This window comes from Pongo abelii, chromosome 2 (genome assembly GCF_028885655.2).
Source record: "Pongo abelii isolate AG06213 chromosome 2, NHGRI_mPonAbe1-v2.0_pri, whole genome shotgun sequence".
Taxonomy (NCBI): domain Eukaryota; kingdom Metazoa; phylum Chordata; class Mammalia; order Primates; family Hominidae; genus Pongo; species Pongo abelii.
The window spans coordinates 185,516,609-185,536,631 of NC_085928.1; the positions used below are offsets into that span (position 1 = coordinate 185,516,609).

General features: G+C 38.8%; 1 protein-coding gene and 1 pseudogene across 14 annotated transcripts in view; one reads left to right on the plus strand and one right to left on the minus strand.

Annotated features, from left to right (window-relative positions):
- NAALADL2 (N-acetylated alpha-linked acidic dipeptidase like 2) overlaps nucleotides 1-20,023 on the plus strand; it is a 1,370,084-nt gene that overhangs the window by 1,100,215 nt on the left and 249,846 nt on the right. The gene's annotated exons all lie outside the window — the stretch shown is intronic.
- On the minus strand, nucleotides 1,942-12,771 carry LOC134761144 (uncharacterized; annotated as a pseudogene).

Below are 20,023 nucleotides of genomic sequence, written 5' to 3' on the forward strand. Positions count from 1 at the left end.
GCTTGAGATCACAAAGATTTGTGATCTAAAGATTTGTCATTCTTTCCCCCAGTTTTTGTCACTCTCCTCGTGCTGTTTCCTTTTCTTCGAAATGATTGGCAGTAAGAGCCTTAAAATGAGTGGAGCCTGTCATCTGAGGGCTTGTCATCTGAGCCCCCAGTTAGAGAGGATCCTGAGGAATCTGCTAATCTGAGGAAGAAAAGGGACCTGCCACAACTAATCTAGGTGGGAGGAAATTTGGGTTTGGATTGGTGTTTGCCCTCAAGCGAAATCATGGTTAGAGTTTTGCTTTTACATTGACTTGAAGACTCCATTAGCCAGTTTTCAGTGTGGCATATTTACCTGCCATCATAGCTGATGAGGCCCTTCAACACAACGTTGTAGCTATAGATGGACAGTTAAGTTACCTATCATTATAATCTAGGTTAATGATGGATTGGTAGTATCTTCTTGATGGTCAATAACCCACCAACATTTTCTTAGGATAAAATACTTTTAGTTACTCAACTAAACCAAAATATACTTGAGAAATTATTGTTGGATTAGGCAGTCTTCTAAGCCCCATCTTCCCCTCTTCAATTTTGATTCCACCAATAAAATAGATGATCCTAGATAATACAGAAATAATATTCAAATGAGTGAGTTAGTCAAGTGGGTCAAAAATCACTGAGTTAGAAAAGGCATTTTAACATCCCCCTCACAATATGTGATATGTACTGAGTTGAGTACCATTTTAAAATAATAACTACTTCTCAGCTTCTTGCCTAAGATCAAGGGCAGTAGCATTTTAGAGATTAATTTAAATGCTGTACATCCCAAAAACATTTTATATTATGCTTCTAATAGATCAAGATTTTATAAGTTATGATATGCATTATACATGCATATTTGTTATATCACATACACATTGCCATACATTTGAAAAATAGTTATACACAGGTTATATACTGACTTATTCTACAGACAATTCTTTGTGCTCATATTCTAGGACCACTTACCATGATCTCATGGTCTCTCCTAGGGGTTGAAGGTCCACAGATTCTGAATCTTGTTGATTCTCAAGAGATAAGATATGGCACTCTGTACAGGGTTTAGTGTGTAGTTTGAAAAAGTATACTCATATACTTTTGGTTGGTGAAGCACTTTTGGTTGGTGAAGTTCTCAGAGAGGGAAAGTAAAGGAAATTCTGAATTAAATTATTTGGTGTATTAGTCAGGGTTCTCTAAAGGGACAGAACTAATGGGATATATATATATAAAGGGGAGTTTATTAAGTATTAGCTTACAAGATTACAAGGTCCCACAATAGGCCCTCTGCAAACTGAAGATCAAGGAAAGTCAGTCCGAGTCCCAAAACAGAAGAACTTGGAGTCCAATGTTCAAGGGCAGGAAGCATCCAGCCTGGGAAATAGATGTAGGCTGGGAGGCTAAGCCAGTCTAGACTGTTCACGTTTTTCTGCCTGCTTTATATTCTAGCTGTGCTGGCAGCTGATTAGATGGTGCCCACCAAGATTAAGGGTGGGTTTGCCTTTCTCAGCCCAGACTCAAATACTAATCTTCTTTGGTAGCACCCTCTCAGATCCACCCAGGATCAATACTTTGCATCCTTCAATCCAATCAAGTTGACACTCAGTATTAACCATCCCAAGTCCACCCCTTGTCAACTTGAACCCATACATATCTCCTGAGATCGTACATAAACTTCAAATAAAGATAATAAGGTCATAATTACGCCTAACATAATACAGCTATCCTTTGCACAACTGGAAATGTACCAATCGCCAATCCAAATACTATCATATAAAGTTAACAATACCTGCTGATATGAAGTCAATAAATCTTATGCCACCTGATAAAGGAAAAATGAAGATACTTTCTTACTACAAGTACATACATGCTCGAAGATGTTTTTAACAAAAGAAGGAGGAAATACTCATGACAATTACCATCCTTTATGCATCTGGTCACGTGGTTGTAGCTAGTATTGACGACCACCTTCTTCTACTACCCATTCTGTATTCCCTTTGCCTTCAGCAAACACCTCAGCAAGTCGTGGTTTTTGTCCTGGTGGAGTAACCCAAACCTTCATTTCTGAAGGGTCTGTGCCATTTGTAGTCCTGGATTGTGCCATTTGTAGTCTGGATTGGGCTGTGGTAGTTTCCCATTGACCTTAATCACAGGGCATGGTAATATTAAGAGATGCCCTAATGGATCTCGTGTATTCCATGCATACTCTTCCTTACCTCTGTTGTGAAGTAGTAGACTGATTTCATCTTGATATTCTGGGTCAGCCACCCCAGCCAACACTGTAACTCCCTTCTTAGCCTGTTGACTTAAAGGTAAGAGGAGCCCAAAGTGTCCAGGTGGCAATCTTAACTTCCAGTTTAATGGAATCGTTGTGTTTCCTGGTGGCAGCATTCCTCCCTCTGGAACTAAGACCTGTAGCCCAGCAGAACATAATGTGGCGAGAACAGGAAGCAAACATTTTACTAGTGGCTCACTAGGGGTGATGGTGAATGGTGCCACTCCCACTGCCACCCCTTGATTCCTGGACCTGTGAATCCTGGCTGTGGGAGAAACAGGACCATATATTGGACACTGAATAAGAGCATACATGGCCTTCTGGAGAACTTTGCCCTAGCCTACAAAGTATAGTCACCTAGTTGGCAGTGTAATTGTAATTTCAAAAGGCCATTCCACCATTCTATCAATCCAGCTGCTTCAGGATGATGGTGAGCATGGTAACACCAGTGAATTCCATGAGCTTGAGCCCACTGCTGCACTTCTTTAGCCGTAAAGTAAGCACCTTGGTCAGACGCAATGCTGTGTGGAATACCATGATGGTGGATAAGGCATTCCTTGAGTCCATGGATGGTAGTCTTGGCAGAAGCACTGCGTGCAGGATAGGCAAATATTATTCTGGATAGGATATCCAGAGTAAGTGTCTATTCCAGTGAGGACAAACCTCTGCCCTTTCCATGATGGAAGAGGTCCAGTATAATCAACCTGGCACCAGGTAGCTAACTGATCACCCCAAGGAACGGTGCCATATTGAGGGCTCAGTGTTGGTCTCTGCTGCTGGCAAATTGAGCAATCAGCAGTGACTGTAGCCAGGTCAGCCTTGGTGAGTGAAAGTCCATGTTGCTGAGCCCATGATGTGTAACTTCCATCCCTGTTACCATGGCTACTTTGTTCATGGGCCCATTGGGCAATGACAGAGGTGGCCGGGGAAAGAGGCTGAGTGGTGTCCACAGAACAGGTCATCCTAGCCACTCGATTATTAAAATCCTCCTCTGCTGAGGTCACCCATTGGTGAGCACTGACATGGGATACAAATATCTTCACAGTTTTTGACCATTCAGAGAGGTCCATCCACATACCTCTTCCCTAAATTTATTTGTCGCCAATTTTCCAATCATGCTTCTTCCAAGTCACTGACCATCCAGCCAAACCATTGGCTACAGCCCATGAATCAGTATATAATCAAGCATCTGGCCATTTCTCCTTCCATGCAAAGTGCACAATCAGGTGCACTGCTTGAAGTTCTGCCCACTGGGAAGATTTCCCTTCATTGCTGTCCTTCAGGAATGTCTTAGAAAAGGGCTGTAATGCTGCAGCTGTCCACTTTTGGATGGTGCCTGCATATTGTGCAGAACCATCTGTGAACCAGGCTCTAGCCTTCTCTTCCTCTATCAACCAATCATAGGCCATTCCCCATGAGGCTTGCAGTGCAGGCTGGAAGAGAGAAGGTAGGGTAGCAGGAGTGGACACCATGGGCATTTGAGCCCCTTTCTTATGTAACTTACTTGCGCCTTCAGGACCTGCTCGAGACCCATCACATATATACCACTTCCATTTGATGATAGAATTCTACTGTGCACAACATACTTTATGGCTAGATGGGTCAGAAAGCACCCAGTTCTTGATGGGCAGTTCAGGTCATGTGGTGACTTGATAACCCATAGTCAAACATTTAGTTTCCACCAAAGCCCAGTAACAGGGCAAGAGCTGTCTCTCAAAAGGAGAGAAGTTACCTGCAGAAGACGGCAGGGCCTTACTCCAAAATCCTAGAGGTCTCCACTGTGATTTACCTATGGGGGCCTGTGAAAGGCTCCAAACAGCATCCCTAACTACCACTGATACCTCAAGCGCCATTGGATCTGCTGGGTCATGTGGCCGAGTGACTGAGCGGCTTGCACAGCAGCCTGGACCTGTTGCAGAGACGTCTCCTGTTCTGGACCCCACTCAAAACTGGCAGCCTTTCAGGTCACCTGATAAATGGGCCAGAATAACACACCCAGATGAGGAATGTGTTGCTTCCAAAATCCAAATAGGCCCACTGGGCATTGTGCCTCTTTCTTGGTCATAGGAGGCACCAAATGCAGCAGCTTATCCCTCACCTTAGAAGTAATATCTTGACAAATCCCACACCACTGGACACCTAGAAATTTTTCTGAGGTACAAGGTCCCTAAATTTTAGTCGTATTTATTTCCCATCCTCTGGCACACAGATGTCTCACCAATAAGTCCGGTGTGTTTGCTACTTCTTGCTCACTGGATCTGGATCCAATCAGCGTAATGTCCTCAGTGTAATGGACCAGTGTGATATCTTGCAGAAGCAAAAACTGATCAAGGTCTCTCTGAATAAGATTATGACACAAAGCCATAGAGTTGATATACCCCTGAGGTAGGACACTAAAGGTATATTGCTGGCTTTGCCAGCTGAAGGTAAATTGCTTCTGTCGGGCCTTATGGACAGGAATGGAGAAAAAGGCATTTGCCAGGTCAGTGGCTGCATACCAGATACCAGGAGCTGTATTAGTTATCTCAAGCAATGAGACCACATCATCTGGTACAACAGCTGCAATTGGAGTCATCACTTGGTTAAGCTTATGATAATCCACTGTCATTCTGCAAGATCCATCTGTCTTCTTCACAGGCCAAATGAGAGAATTGAATGGGGTGGGGCTGTGGTGGGAGTCACCACCCCTGCGTCTTTCATGTCCTTGATGGTTGTGCTAATCTCCACAGTCCCTCAAAGGATGCAATATTGTTTTTGATTTACGATTTTTCTAGGTAGAGGCAGCTCTAATGGCTTCCATTTGGCCCTTTCCACCCTAATAGCCTTCACCCTACCATTCAGGAGCAAATGTGGGGATTCTGCCAGCTGCTAAGTATGTCTATGCCAATTATGCATTCTGGAACTGGGGAAATGACCACAGGACCCACTGGACCCACTGTAAGTCACACCTGAGCTAAAACTCTATTAATTACCTGACCTCCATATGCTCCTATTTTAACTGGAGGTCCACAGTGACATTTTGGGTCTCCTGGAATCAACATCAGCTCAGAGCCAATGTCCAGTAGTCCCTAAAATGTCTGATCACTTCCCTTTTCCATAGCACAGTTATGCTGGTAAAAGGCTAGAGTTGTCCTTGGGGAAAAATGTGAGAAAGATTAACAGCCTAAATTGTCAGTAGTGTAGTGCAGTCCTTCCTCAAGGGGACTTGGCCTCCCTTTCATTCACTGGGTTTTGGGTCTGTAAACTGGCTTAAGTCTGGAAATTAATTGAGGGGCCGTGATTCTCTGTTTTTATAATTCAAATTAGTCTTTTGTCCATTCGACCTAGAAGTTTTCTGCTTATATATATTAAGTAGGAATGCAGTAGGCTCCCTATCCATTTTACTTTTAGGAACACTGTGATTAATTAGCCAATGCCAGAGCTCTGCACAAGTCAGACTATACTGATTGCTGATTTGTCTCTGCTGTCCATTACGGTGGCTACACCCACCTTGCGTTTTACAGATGAGTGTCGCCACCTGGCTCCTGCCACCTTGGGATCCAATTATTCCCACTGTATTTAAATTTTGTAGCTGAGTGACTGCAGTTCCCACTGTTAGATCTGACATACAGAGAAGAGCAATTACAGGGCTCTTCAAAGATGCAGGTGGTGCTCTCACAAATCTGTTTCACAAGGCATTGGTCAAGGGTATATCTTCTGGACCCTCCCAGCTGGGATGAGTAGGTCTAAAGTGACTAATCCACTCCATCATCCCAATCTCCCTAAGCCTTTGGATCCCTTCCTCTACATTAAACCAAAGGGAGATCAGGCATTTCCAGCTCACTTACAGTGAGCCATTTTTATACCGTATTTCAGCTAACCAAGCAAATTAACTATAAGAACCTTTTTTAACCCCCTGAGCTGCAACATTAAATGCAGAGTCCCTACTTAGTGGGCTCAAATCAATAAATTTAGCCTGATCCAACTCTATGTTCCTTCCACCATTATCCCATGCCCTTAATATACATTCCCATACCTGTTCTCCCAATTTCTGCTTATATAAGTTAGAAAACTCAAGCAGTTATTTTCGAGTATAGCACACCTCCTCGTGGGTCACACAATCACCCTCACCTCTAGGGGCCCACTGGGACTTTAGTCTAGTTATAGGACTAGAAGCAAACAGGGGTGTTGGGGGTGGCTCCTGAGGAGAATCAACATTATCTTGCCTGGCAACTGCCTCAGGGGAGGCCATCACTGTTGCCTCAGGCAGCGCAGAGTTTGATCTCCTCAGAAAGGCTGATGGCTGCATGGGTTGGGAAGGGGATGTTGCCACTACTGGGCTATTTATTCTGGCAAAAAATGCTCATCAGGGTTTACAAACAAAGTGTCCCCAGCTTCATCAGGGTCCTCCCACACGTCCCCATTCCAAGTTGCAGGGCCCCAGGTCCCATTCTTTCCCAATTAATGCCCTCACTTTAACAGTAGACACCTGGCGAGGCTGTGCGTGCACCTTTTGTTGCAGGTCAGCCACTTGCTTGATAAGAGCTTGTGTCTGTTTTCGACAATTTCAGCCTTTTCTCTACAGGAGGTAAGACTCTCACTCAGGCCAGTCTTAGCAGATTTGAGGCTAAGTATCTGCTTCTGAAGCCAGAGTTAGAATTCCTGAGTTTATCATTTTCTTTCATCAATTTGTCCACTGAACTTAGGAGCAACCAACCAGCTTCATTGTGTTCTTTGGTTCTCCACATATGGTCAAAGGTATTATGTATAGAGTCCCTAAACTCCTTGCCTCTCACAAGCAGTGAATCAGGAGTGTCAAATGCATTTATTTATTTATTATAAATAAATTATTTATTTATTATGCCAAGGATTATCAGTGTTCTCCATACTATTAGAAGTAGAGTCCTTAGCATTTTGGGGTCTAATCATATTAAGCAGCCAACCAAAACCAACAAAATAACTCCATCCCTAATATTCTGTTCCTCTAGAACCACTCCTGGTACCAAAATATGTATTAGTCAGCGTTCCCTAGAGGGACAGAACTAATAGGATAGAATAGAATAGATAGTTGGATAGGGAGATAGATAGATTTTATTAAGTATTAACTCACACTATCACGAGGTCCCACAATAGGCTGTCTGCAAGCTGAGGAGCAAGGAAAGCCCATCCTAACTTGGAGTCTGATGTTCAAAGGCAGGAAGCATCTAGCATTGGAGAAAGATGTAGTCTGGGACTAGGCCAGTCTAGTCTTTTCACATTCTTCTGCCTGCTTTATCTTCTAGCTGCATTGGCAAATGATTAGGTGGTGTCCACCCAGATTAAGGGTGGGTTTGCCTTTCCCAGCCCATGGACTCAAATGTTAATCTTCTTTGGCAACACCCTCACAGACACACCCAGGATCAATACTTTGCATCCTTCAATCTAATCAAGTTGACACTCAGTATTTACCATCACATTTGGAAAGGAGAGTGTTGAGACCCTGTAGAACATACAAAAGAAACAGTGGCCGAGACATGAGACTTCAGAAATAGATAAGACTGGAAGTTGCAAACTATGTGAGATTGTACCAGAAAGGAGAGGAGAGGGAGAAGCATAAACGGTAAAAGGTACTGGCTAGAAGGAGCCTCTAGAAACCCAACTGCAGAGAGGTTCTAGTAAGGCTTTCTCCTTTGGAATCATATTTCTCCCACACTCTCCATCTGGTAATCATTAATTGGAAAAGATAGTTTATTTTAAAATATGATTGTGTTAAGCTGAAGTTTCTATAATTTGTAATAGGAAAACATCAGGTTTTTTTTCTTTTCCAAATATAAAATTATATTTTACTACTATGTATGAATTGCTCAAAGAATTATACTCACCCATTTATCTTGAGAAATTCTGATTTTCTAAGGAAATGCCTCCTTGAATAAGAGCTATTGATCTAGTCTCACTTCCTCTTTTTAGTAATAAGAAAACTGAGGTTCTGAAATTTAATTGCTTTTTCAAGAGCCTGGATCACATAATTAGAATCTCAAGTGGAAAATACGGGAGAAGTAAAAACAAAACAATCCAGAAAGTCAAGGTATTTATTTGGGAGATTTTACCCACATTTTTAGAATTTCTGTATAAGGGACTCGCTATCAAATGGGGCAAAGTTCCACTTAATTTGATGGTGAGATGCCTGATATGAGGACATTCAAGAAGACGACTTAAAAAAATATCTATTTCATATATCAAGGTTAAGATCCTCATAAAGTAAAAGGTTATTTTTAGGGTTGATTGTATTGATTTTCTATTTTTTTCAGAATGCCCTTAGTTTTGTCCCTATCATGAAGGCATAGCCAGAAATTCTTATTATGAGAAAGTAATTCTATTTTTTTATGAACTATTTTCCTTTCACTGTGTGTGTTTTTAAATCTCTTGTCCATTTTCTTTTCCAGTGTTTTGTTTTTAAAATTTCTTCTCCAAGGTTTGTATTGCTGCCTTTCCTTGCTTGTAGTAAAGACAACATCTGGGTATTTTCAATCAAATATGTTTTTCTGATACACATTTGAACATTTTAAGAAGTAAGCAGGCTGGGCGTGGTGACTCACGCCTGTAATCCCAGCACTTTGGGAGGCCAAGGCGGGTGGATCACAAGGTCAGGAGTTCGAGACCAGCCTGACCAACATGGTGAAACCCTGTCTCTACTAAAAATACAAAAATTAGCCTGATGTGGTGGCACATGCCTGTAATCCCAGCTACTCAGGAGGCTGAGGCAGGAGAATTTCTTGAACGTGGGAGGTGGAGGTTGCAGTCAATGGAGATCGCGCCACTGCACTCCAGCCTGGGTGACAGGGTGAGACTCTGCCCACCGCCGACCCACACACCAAAAAAAAGAAGTAAGCAAAATTAGCACTGTAGAAACATCAAATCTGTAGTCCTTTTTATTGTGCACACACATATAAAATAATTGTAAATGGAATTAATAGATTCACATGCATTATTTACTTAGCATAGACTTTAGAATTGAGTGAAATGGAAAAAAGAAATGCCAGCTAAAAGTTGTATCTGTAAATTACACTTCTGTAATACAGTAATAGAAAATTAAACACTGATTTCTTCTGCTCAAACCCTTAAATTTATATCTCATATGAGAAAATTTCTAAAATTGAAATTTCAACACATCCTTAAAAGCAATTCAAACAAACTACTTATTTCTTGCTATATAGAAAGATTTATGTGAACTCTAAAATGTTTAATTTTTAAGTGATTCTGAAACATTTCAAATACAAGTGAAACTTATAGGAAAAATGACATTTAAGTAGGTTTTGTCTGAGCCAAATTATGCTGGTGAAGTAAAATAAAAAGGAGCACACAGTCAGTCCTAAATGTGTCCTGTCTGGATGACTTTATACCCAGGGCTTCAGTCCCCACCTTTATGCCAATGATCCTCACCCTCTTCCACTTGCGTTTATATTGCCAGCTTTTTTTTTCTTTCCAATTAACAGAAAACACAATTCAACTGGGTATTTAAATGATAAAGGAGGCCTATTGACTCAGTAGTTAGGACTATGCTCCTGGTAAAAGAATGATCTTTCTCCATTTCTTTAGGATTTATTGGTTCTATGATTGGTTTTCTTAGAGTCAGGTTTGTTCCCAAACTGGTTTATCTCAAAGTTACACAACACTTGCAGTAGTTCTTGCCTTTCTTTCTTTGTTCACACTGTTAAAAAAAAAAAAAAAAAAAAAAGAACATATCCTTTAAGGGCTCCGTCCATACAAAGAGACCTACTTGCTCAGAAGTCCTCAGGGTCAAAATCTCTACTGACCAAGGGAAGGTTTTGTACTATTTGGCTTCAACCTGCTTCCCTAAACCAATCACTGTGGTGCATTATTAGAGCAGTCGGATCCACACCTAGAACAACTGAGTGGGTAATTCTACTCAGTCATACGGCTGCTATGTAATATAGAAATAACAAATTGGATGTTGGGGAGATAACAATGTCCCCTATTCCATATTTTCTCCTAATATGTTTTCTGTCTTAGGTTACAATAGCAGAGACCTTGAATGAGCGTAAATGAAAACGTTTGTTGGATAAAAAAGGACATACAACAATATTGAGGAACGTGTTTTTGGAAAGATAGGCTAACATCCCAGAACTTGAAAATTATCAACTATGTCTCAGTTCTTTGTATTGCTTCATGCTCTGTCCTTTCAGCTTAACTCTGCATTTCTGTTTTACTCTCCTGCTACTCTCCAGGACAGTTGTCTTGCTCGGTTTATTTAACAGACAGTATATTGTCAAGAAAAAAAAGATGTAAGGCCCTAGTTTACATGGCCTAACACCCACCATACCCACAGCAATGCTTAGTCACACTTTGTGTCCTAATCTCAAATTTCTAGTGACTTGCCAATCCAGTTCTACTGAGTGTCCATCCATTTGTTGTTGTGGGGGACAATGGAATGTCATTTGATTTATAGCATTTCCTCCTCAAGGGTGAGAAAAGGATAATAGCAGGAGGGAAATGACACATTTGTGTACTATAGGAACATATACTTTAAATGCTGGGAAATTGGACCACCTGTTTCTCAAGTTGGAAACCTGATAATAAATTTTTTGTGTTTCTCATTCCTTAAAGTCTCACCTCTTCCTGAGGTAGCATGATATAATAACTACCTGTAAATGGGTGAGATCTCGAGCAATATAAGTGCTTTGTATATAGTATCTCATTTCATTCTCTCAACAAACTAATGTGAAATGCACTACTATGTCCATTTTTTAGGAGCCAAGTTGAGGCGCAATGCAGTTTAATATCATTGACAGATGGCAAGTCTGATATTGTATCCCAGATCGATCTGATAACAAAACCCCAACTTTTTGCACTGTTCACAACCGTCTGCACATGGGCTTTCAAACCAGGCAGATTTTAGATTGAATTCTGGCTCTGCCACTTCATTTTCTATAAAAATCAGAGGAGAGCAGAGTGCCCTTGAATCGTGCTTAAAATAAATTCAAAAGTAAAAAGCTGTGTATTTGGCAAATAGAAGGTTATCAATAAATACTACTTTCTGTCGCATCTAATGAATGGAATAATATTTTTGGGAAAAATATGTTGGAACTGAAAGGGCTGTTAAACATCAGTTTAAATTTGGTAGTTGCCATTTAGTAGCTTTCTGATCATAAGCAGGTTACCTAACACATGACCCCCAATTTTCTCATCTCTAAAAGCAAAGCAATACTAATTTTGCCTACAATGGTTGTGATTGAATTGGATAATATAAGGAAAGTCTTTTTTGCTAGCCTAATTTTATAATGTATTTACTGTACATGATAGTAACAATTTATCATGTATTTACTAAATGGAAATACATGATATTTAATTGATTAGACTTGAAATTAAATATTAAATTAATAGACTTGAAAGGTGGACATTTTTAAAAGATATATACCAAAGGGCCTTAGTATTGCTAATTTAAAAAATAAACCTATTTTATTTTATTAAAATAAGAATGTATTATGTTTAGTTTTAGCAGAGATGGGGTTTCACCGTGTTAGCCAGGATGGTTGTGATCTCCTGACCTCGCGATCCGCCCTTCTCTTCCTCTCAAAGTGCTGGGATTACAGGCTTGAGCCGTAAACTCCGTCTCTACTAAAAATACAAAAAAATTAGCCTAGCGTGGTGGTGGGCGCCTGTAGTCCCATCTACTCAGGAGGCTGAGGCAGGAGAATGGCGTGAACCCGGGAGGCGGAGCTTGCAATGAGCTGTGATCGCGCCGCTGCAGAAAGAGACTCCGTCTCGGAAAAATAAATAAATAACTAAATAAGAATGTATTATATTTATTGAGGTACTCTGACAATCCAGACACTGGGTTAGGTATTAATAATTTGTGTTTGTATCTGTAAAATCTCACAAAAATAGGCGCTATTATTATCCTTTTAGAGAAGAAGAAACTGAGGCTCAGAGAAAATATATAACTTGTTCAAGGATATAAAGGTTGTTGGCAAAGTAAGACCAGATTTGTCTGATTCTGAATTCATGTGCCTTTTTTGAATACTGCCGCTTCTTAAAATATATTCTATGTACAAAAATGAATTGGTAACACTTTTAGCCATACAGAAGAGATAACGTATGACTTTGACAATTTATTATATCACTGTAGCTTGTACTGTAAAATCAGAGATTTTGTTTTCTTTTGTGTGTGAGGGAAGAGCAGAGATTGATTTTAGAAAATGCATATTTTCGTGTATGCTTACAAAAAGCGTAGGACAATTAGATGATGAACTAAAGGTTTATATTGACTTTTACAAGTATGGTTTAGTGTTCTCTTATACAAATGGCAACATTAATTAACAAATATAAAATGAGAGCAACTTTCAAAGTACCATATAACCACATCAAAAAGTTGACTTAGAACTAATTTACGTTACAGAATCAGTGAAAGTAACATACCTTAGAGAACGCTCGGCTGCCAGCTTCCCAAACTGAAAATTTATATGTTGTGAGTAGAATCTCACTGCCTGACATTGTCATATGTGTTGAAAGAAGACACAGCATAAATGATGAGGTTAGCAAAGATCATCAAAGTTTAACAAGTTCACTTTCTATTTACTGATGTCTAAATAAATTTGAAGAAATATGCCTAGCATATACAGAATTGGGAAGAAAATGCTAATGGTAAAGTTAAATATTTGAAATCTGAAATTTTAGACTTCTATTTGGTAGGTTTCATATGATAAGTTGATGCCTTTTGTATATTTAATTGTATAAAAAAAGAATTTTAACAAATTTAAACTGGCAAGGGTGATGTGTCTGAAACCTTAAGGCACAAATTGTGATTTTCAGATACCTACATTTTGGTGAAGCTTTATAAAGCTTGATTAGATGTTATTGTTGCCATTTGGTTTAATTAAGTTATATTGGGAAGTGAAACAGACTAAGTAATATCAGTGACAGTAGTCCAGAGGAATTTCTGAAAAGGTAATATCGTGTTACTTGTATAGAGAGAATGTCCAAATTTGGATATTCATTTATTATATTCATTTCATGTGATAGGTATGCTGATAAAATTCTGACATTAGAATATTTGACTTTAATGTATACCTTTTAATGTTAATATAATATTACACCAATTATTTTAAGAAAACCTAAAACAGGGTGTAAAATATTAACATTTTTTCCTCCTTAAGTAAAGTACACATTTTAGAAAGTTAAAAAGAAATATATTTCAGCTATAAGGCAGGGAAGGCTCTAGATTACCAATCCCAAGGAAAATTAAGAAATATGATGGTGTCTACATCACACACAAAAATATGAGCCCCATAGAATAGGTCCTGGCTTTGTTCAAACTTTCTTCCCAAACAAACATTAGCTGAAGTTTTGTATCCTAATATTGAAATATATAGATATAGGAATAGATAGATAGAGATATAAATGACTTTTTCTTTCCCTTTTTCTCCATTCATATTTTTAATATAATTTCTCAGTAAGAAATTTTAATTTGAGAAATCCAAGAGGGTACAGCCTATGTAATTTTTAACTTTTTAACTCTGATATATTTTATACCTGAAAAGCTCTTCATTTAGTTAACAAGTATTTATTGAGCACTTCTCACACAACAGATGCTAGCTACCAGGGCTAATGTGGTAAATAAAGCCGTCCAGCTTACCTCTTTCCATTCAGGGAGACAAACAATAAACCATGTTTCACAGCTCAAGGACAGATTTACTAGAATTACATAGAATCACAATACAAAAAGACAAGAGCAGGCAGAAAAATTCATGGTTCGTATTTTTCTACAAAGGGTAAGAGTTTTCTAATTGGATTAGATAAACGAAATAATTGTCTTCACTCTTAGGAGACAAAATAAAGGCAGCATTTGAAGGCCAATGAAAAAAATTGGACCTACCTGACTGTTGTAGTTGGAGAGATCCCTAAGTGGGAACCTCAAGGGACCTCAGGAACATGTTCTGTTCTGAGTCTTGAGTCACAGCAGTTAGAAGGTCTTGATAGAATCTTGATGGAACCACTAGCATTACCAACTGGTAATTCCCCAAAATACCACCAGAAAAAATACTTTTGATCAAGCAAAGCTAAATTGGTTAGATTTCTACAGTAAAGTTGAACACCACCTTGACAAAATCCTTTTTTATTATTAAATAGAATCTGTTTATACCTCTAAAAATCTATTTTTATTGACAGTTATGCATTGATCTCCTAATAATTGAACCCATTAAATATAGGGGCTAAGAAAACTGGTATTGTACAACATCGTGTAAACAAATATAAGTAAATAATTATAATTTAATGATTTTTTAATTTTATTTTAAATTTTTTTTAGGTTCAGAGGTACAGGTGCAGGTTTATTATTTAGGTAAACTCATGACTTGGAGGTCTGGTGTACAGATTATTTTGTCACCCAGGTACTAAGCATAGTACCACAGTTGTTGTTGTCGTTATTTTTCTGAACCTCTCTCTCTTCCCACTGTCTTCCCCCTTGACCCCTTGACAGAATCATAATAGGGCTTTAAAATGGTAAATTGGGGCAGATTGTTCATAGTGTTAGGACATGGACTGAGCAATTTTGAGATAGGTCTTGTAAAGTGAGGAACTGGTTGGCATTGAGAAAAGTTTTATGACATAATTCTTTTGAACTGTAGGGCATAGTGAGGTGAGGGTCTTGAAGTGAAACTTGATAACTATTTGTTTATGATTCACTCGTATCATCCATGTGCAGGTATTGCCTTGAGTAAACAGTGAAGTTAATTTGCTTGCTGTCAAGCAAAAGGAAAAAAAGTACACTTCATAAAATTACTAGAATTGCTGTAGAAATTTAATTTAGCACAGTGACAAGAAAGTAAGTTTGAGCCCAAAATTATTTAACACATGGATAGGAAAATATACTTGTTCCCGTAATTTTTGACACCGAAATAAGGGATTAGTTTGACTTCAGATTTCAGACAAAACAAACAGATGATGTAATGTCAGTTGATAATAAGTGCTGTGAAGAAAAACAAAGTAGGCCAGGAGGACAGAGAGTAAGAGGTATTAATTAAACAGTGTCATCAAGAAAGATCTTTTTAGGGAAGTGAATTTTGAGCAAAGATTCGAATGAGGTGATCCTTATGGATATGTCTGAGGGAAGAGAAAATGAAATGTCAAGGCCTGAAGTGGCAGTATGTTAGAGGGCGATCAAAGAGGCCAGTAAGCCAGGGGCAGAGCACCTAATGCCTACACTGGGAGATGATGAGGTCAGAGAGCACAGGGGACAGATCTTGTAGGACCTTGGAGGCCATGACAGAGCCTTTGGATTTTATTCCAAGTACCATGAGAAGTCATTGTAGGGTTTTTAACTGGTGATTGATGTAGTTTTTTTTTTTTTTAAAGGTCACTGGTGGCTGGGTGAGGCTATGAAGCTCTGGGAGGAGGTATCTGACAGGAGGAAGGCCAGATAGAAGGACATTGCAATAGTAATGATGGTTGGTTGGACTCAGGTGGCACTTCTGGGCTGGTGAGTTGCAGTTTGAGAGTAGAGTTGACAGGCTTTGTTGATAAATGTGATCCAAAATACTAGCAAAAGAGAAGCATCCAGGTTTCTGGACAGAAACAGGATAAGTGAATAGTAGTACCATTTACTAAATAGGGGTGACTACTGAAGGACTAAACACTCGCCTTCAGTCATTTTACTTCGATAATATTAAAAAGCCAAAGATTTCTTTAGAAAGAAAATTTACCTCAAAGCTTATTACAAATGCAGTAGGTCAGGAATTGGATCAGGTAGGTCAGGAAACAAACCAAGAGATAGATAAGATGATTTAGTATAAATGCCATGAAGAAAATAAGAGTGAATAATGAAATAGAAAATCACTAGCTATAATACTTTCAGATGAAGACCTCAAGCAGAAATAAAGCTTGTGCTAATGAGGGGAAAATGCTCCAGTCCAACCTGACCAATCAGGTAAGGCCTTGAGATATCTTTTGAATCCTTCAATCCCTTCACTCTCAATCCCTTCACTCTCAATCAGTCAACTTGTGAAAACAAACTCTAATAGCCAAATCTGTTTTTAACTGATTTTACTTCTTCCTACTCTCCAAACAGTAGAATGTACAAATGTTCCTCAATTTATGATGGAGTTATGTCCTAATAAACCCATCAAAAGTTGAAAATATAAGTCAAAAATGCATTTAATACACCTAACCTTTCAAACATCATAGCTTAACCTAGCCTACCTTAAAGGTGCTCAAAACACATTAGCCTCCAATTAGGCAAAAGCATCTAACACAAAGCCGATTTTATAATAAAATGTTGAATATCTCATGTAATTTATTGAACACTATGCTGAAAGTTAAAAACAAAATATCTATATGGTTACTCAAAGTACAGTTTCTACTGAATTCATATCACTTTCACACCATCATAAAGTTGAAAAATTGTAAGTTGAACTGTCTTAAGCCCAGAACAGTCTGTGCAATGGAGGCCAAGATACACTTGTTTCCTTTTTTTTTTTCTTCCCCTCAAGTACCCTAAGGCCAATATTTGTGTGCAGTTGTTTGTTGATCTTTGCTTGTTTGTTTTTTGAGACAGGGTCTTGTTCTGTCACCCAGGCTAGAGTGCAGTGGCATGACCTTAGCTCACTGCAACCTTTGCCTCCCAGGTTCAAGTGATTCTCCTGCCTCAACCTCTCAAATATCTGGGATTACAGGTGTGTGACACCACGCCCAGCTACTTTTGTACTTTTGTACTTTTAGAAGAGATGGGGTTTCACCATGTCGGCCAGGCTGTTCTCAAACTTAGCTTCAAGTGATCCACCTGCCTCAGCCTCCCAGAGTGTTAATTGTAGGTGTGAGTCACTGCACATGGACTATGTGCAACTTTTAATCTTCTCTTGAAAGAAAGCCATTGTCAACAATCTCTAATGCCCAGAGAAGTTTTTAGAACAATAGAGGGGAGAAGAGGATTTTTTATATGAAGTGACTGTTAGTGTAATGGCTTTGAATTAAAATCCATCAAACACCATGAAAAATTTACAAGTGATCTCTTGTATAAAAGCACTTTTATTATTAATATTTTAATGTTTTAATGAGCTAAGGAGAAGTTTCTAGACACAGGAAGATAACTTGGTATATTTTGTGGAAAATGAGCACATAATGAAAATGAGAATTTCAACTATATTTCCAGATGTATGTTGTAACATTTCTAAAGAAAACCCCCAAATTTTCATATGTATCTGTTTCTTGGCATTTGTGGGAAATTGGTTCCAGATATGCCCAAATCTGTGCATATTCAAGTCCTGCAGTTGGCCCTGTGGAACCCACATGTAGGAAAAGACAGCTCTCCATTGTCCTTGGGTTTCACATCTTGTGAATGAATGATGTATTTTCTTTTTTTAGTAGAGACGGGGTTTTGCCATGTTGGCCAGGCTGATCTCAAACTCCTGACCTCAAGTGACCCACCCACCTCGGCCTCCCAAAGTGCTGGGATTACAGGCGTGAGCCACTGCACCCGGTCTTGTATTTTCAATTTGACTTTGATTGCAGAGGCAGAATCCATGGATGTGGAGCCAACTATAATTATTGAAAAAAAATCTGATGTAAGTGGACCTACACAGTTTAAATTCATGTTGTTCCGGAGTCAACTGTATGTTAATTCTGAAATATTTTGAAAAGCCAGTTCAATTCACTTGTGACCTTGAAGTGCCTCCAAATGCCTTATTCTTTAGATGAACTGGAAAATGAATAAATAGGAGGAAAATGGGTAATAGACTGGATAGAGGTAAATTCCTATTAAAATTTTGGATAGCCCCTTACTCTCATTAGGATCCATTATCCTGGCATCATTTAAAGCCTTATGTGATGTTGCTTCAACCTATCATTTCCCCTCTACAACCAGAGAATTTCTTACATGAATCCAATTTTATCCAGTTTCTCTGACATATTTAATTTCTAAAGAGAAGCAACTCACTGTTTCACATAAATTCTTATCCACTTAATACCCTGTTTTTTCCATTGCCCTTCCATTTCTCTCCCTACTGCCTATTGATGTAGGTTCAGACTCCTCCCATATCTTGCAAGGCATATCTCAACATTATTGACAGAAGACTAACCAAGATACCACAAGAATGTCTTGTAGGTCAGTAAAACTGTTTTAGACCTGCTGCAGTAAGAAATGAACAGGATATTATCAGTAATCAGGAACTGAGAAGTGGTGGTCGGGGAGGATATTTATAGAGTTTAGGGGTGTTAAAGACAAATGTACCAGGTGTATTAGTCCATTTTCATACTGCTATGAAGAAATACCCAAGACTGGATAATTTATAAAGAAAAAAGAGGTTTAATGGACTCACATGTCCACATGGCTGGGGAGACCTGACAATTATGGCAGAAGGGGAAGCAAACATGTCCTTCGTCACAATGGTGGCAGCAAGGAGAAGTGCCAAGCAAAAGGGGAAAAGCCCCTAATAAAACCATCAGATCTCGTAAGAACTCACTCCCTATCATAAGAACAGCATGGAGGTAACCACCCCCATAATTCAATTACCTCCCACCATGTCCCTCCCGCATTATGTGGGGATTATGAGAACTACAATTCAAGATGAGATTTTGGTGGGGAAACAGCCAAACCATATCACCAGATAATTAATCGTAAGATTTTATTTAGGCTATTGCAATAGAGAGAACTTACATTAATAAGGAACCTCTCTAAGAAGATGGAAAAAATGTGGAATTTTGATAGAGGTAAATACAGAAAGGCATCAAAAGGAGATCTTAGCTGACATACAAAGGCAGGGAGTTCTCTGAATATCTGAAGACAGAATAGTCCTTTGTGGTTAGTTATTTCTCAGAACATAAAAGTGTATCTGTGTGCAGGGGTAAGGTTGGGAGTAGGAGGTAGTTTTCAAAAAACAAGGGTAGGCGGACAGGGCTCAGATAAAGTTCAACAATGTCAGGATTCTGGGCTCAGTTCAGTTATGATCTTCTAATGTGAAAAAATGGGTGGCTTTGAGCAAACTGTAATAACTTTATAATTGCTAGACAAAACAAGGTGAGAGTCATGAATATAACCTTGATGAGTAAATTATTTTTGATAAACAAGCTTTTTGCAATAATGAGCAAGTTATTTATATAGACAAATTGGTTTGCAGGAAATTTCTGATTCAAACAGTAATGTTAATTTATTGGCTTACAGCTTTACCTTCCTGCAAGAATTTTCTGGAACAAATAGCTAAATCATGTTGACATGATAGAGATGGTCTCGGTTTTGAGTCCTGATTGTTAAGATATATGGATGCAGGCAGTTTTTATTGTCAAAAGTAACTTCCATAAATTTTTAATGAAATTTTTCCTATCTTCTTTTTCCACCACAACTAAACTAAACTGTTGAATCTTTATAATAATTATTTGGTGCATTATTATTTTCTTCCCATAAGAGCCTCCTCTGTACTTGTCACTATTCTGTATATTGGAACTCGAAAGATCAGAGTGGATTTGGATATTTGCCTATTTTATAATGTTTTTTCAATGTTCCTTCTCCCTTCATTTGGCCTCCCTCTTTCACTCCTTTTCTCCTTTTTATACAATCTAAGCCCTTTTCTATTCCCTTCATTATATCCAAGTCGATGCCTCTCTGCCTGAAAATCCAGTGTTCACCTAGCCAAGATTTTTCTGCCTATGTTATGGTCTATCTAGAATTAGCTTTTCACTTGTCCCCAATCCAAGATATTTCCATGATTTAGCATTCAGCAAAATCATCTCTTGCATGCCTTCTCTCCAGTGAAATTAA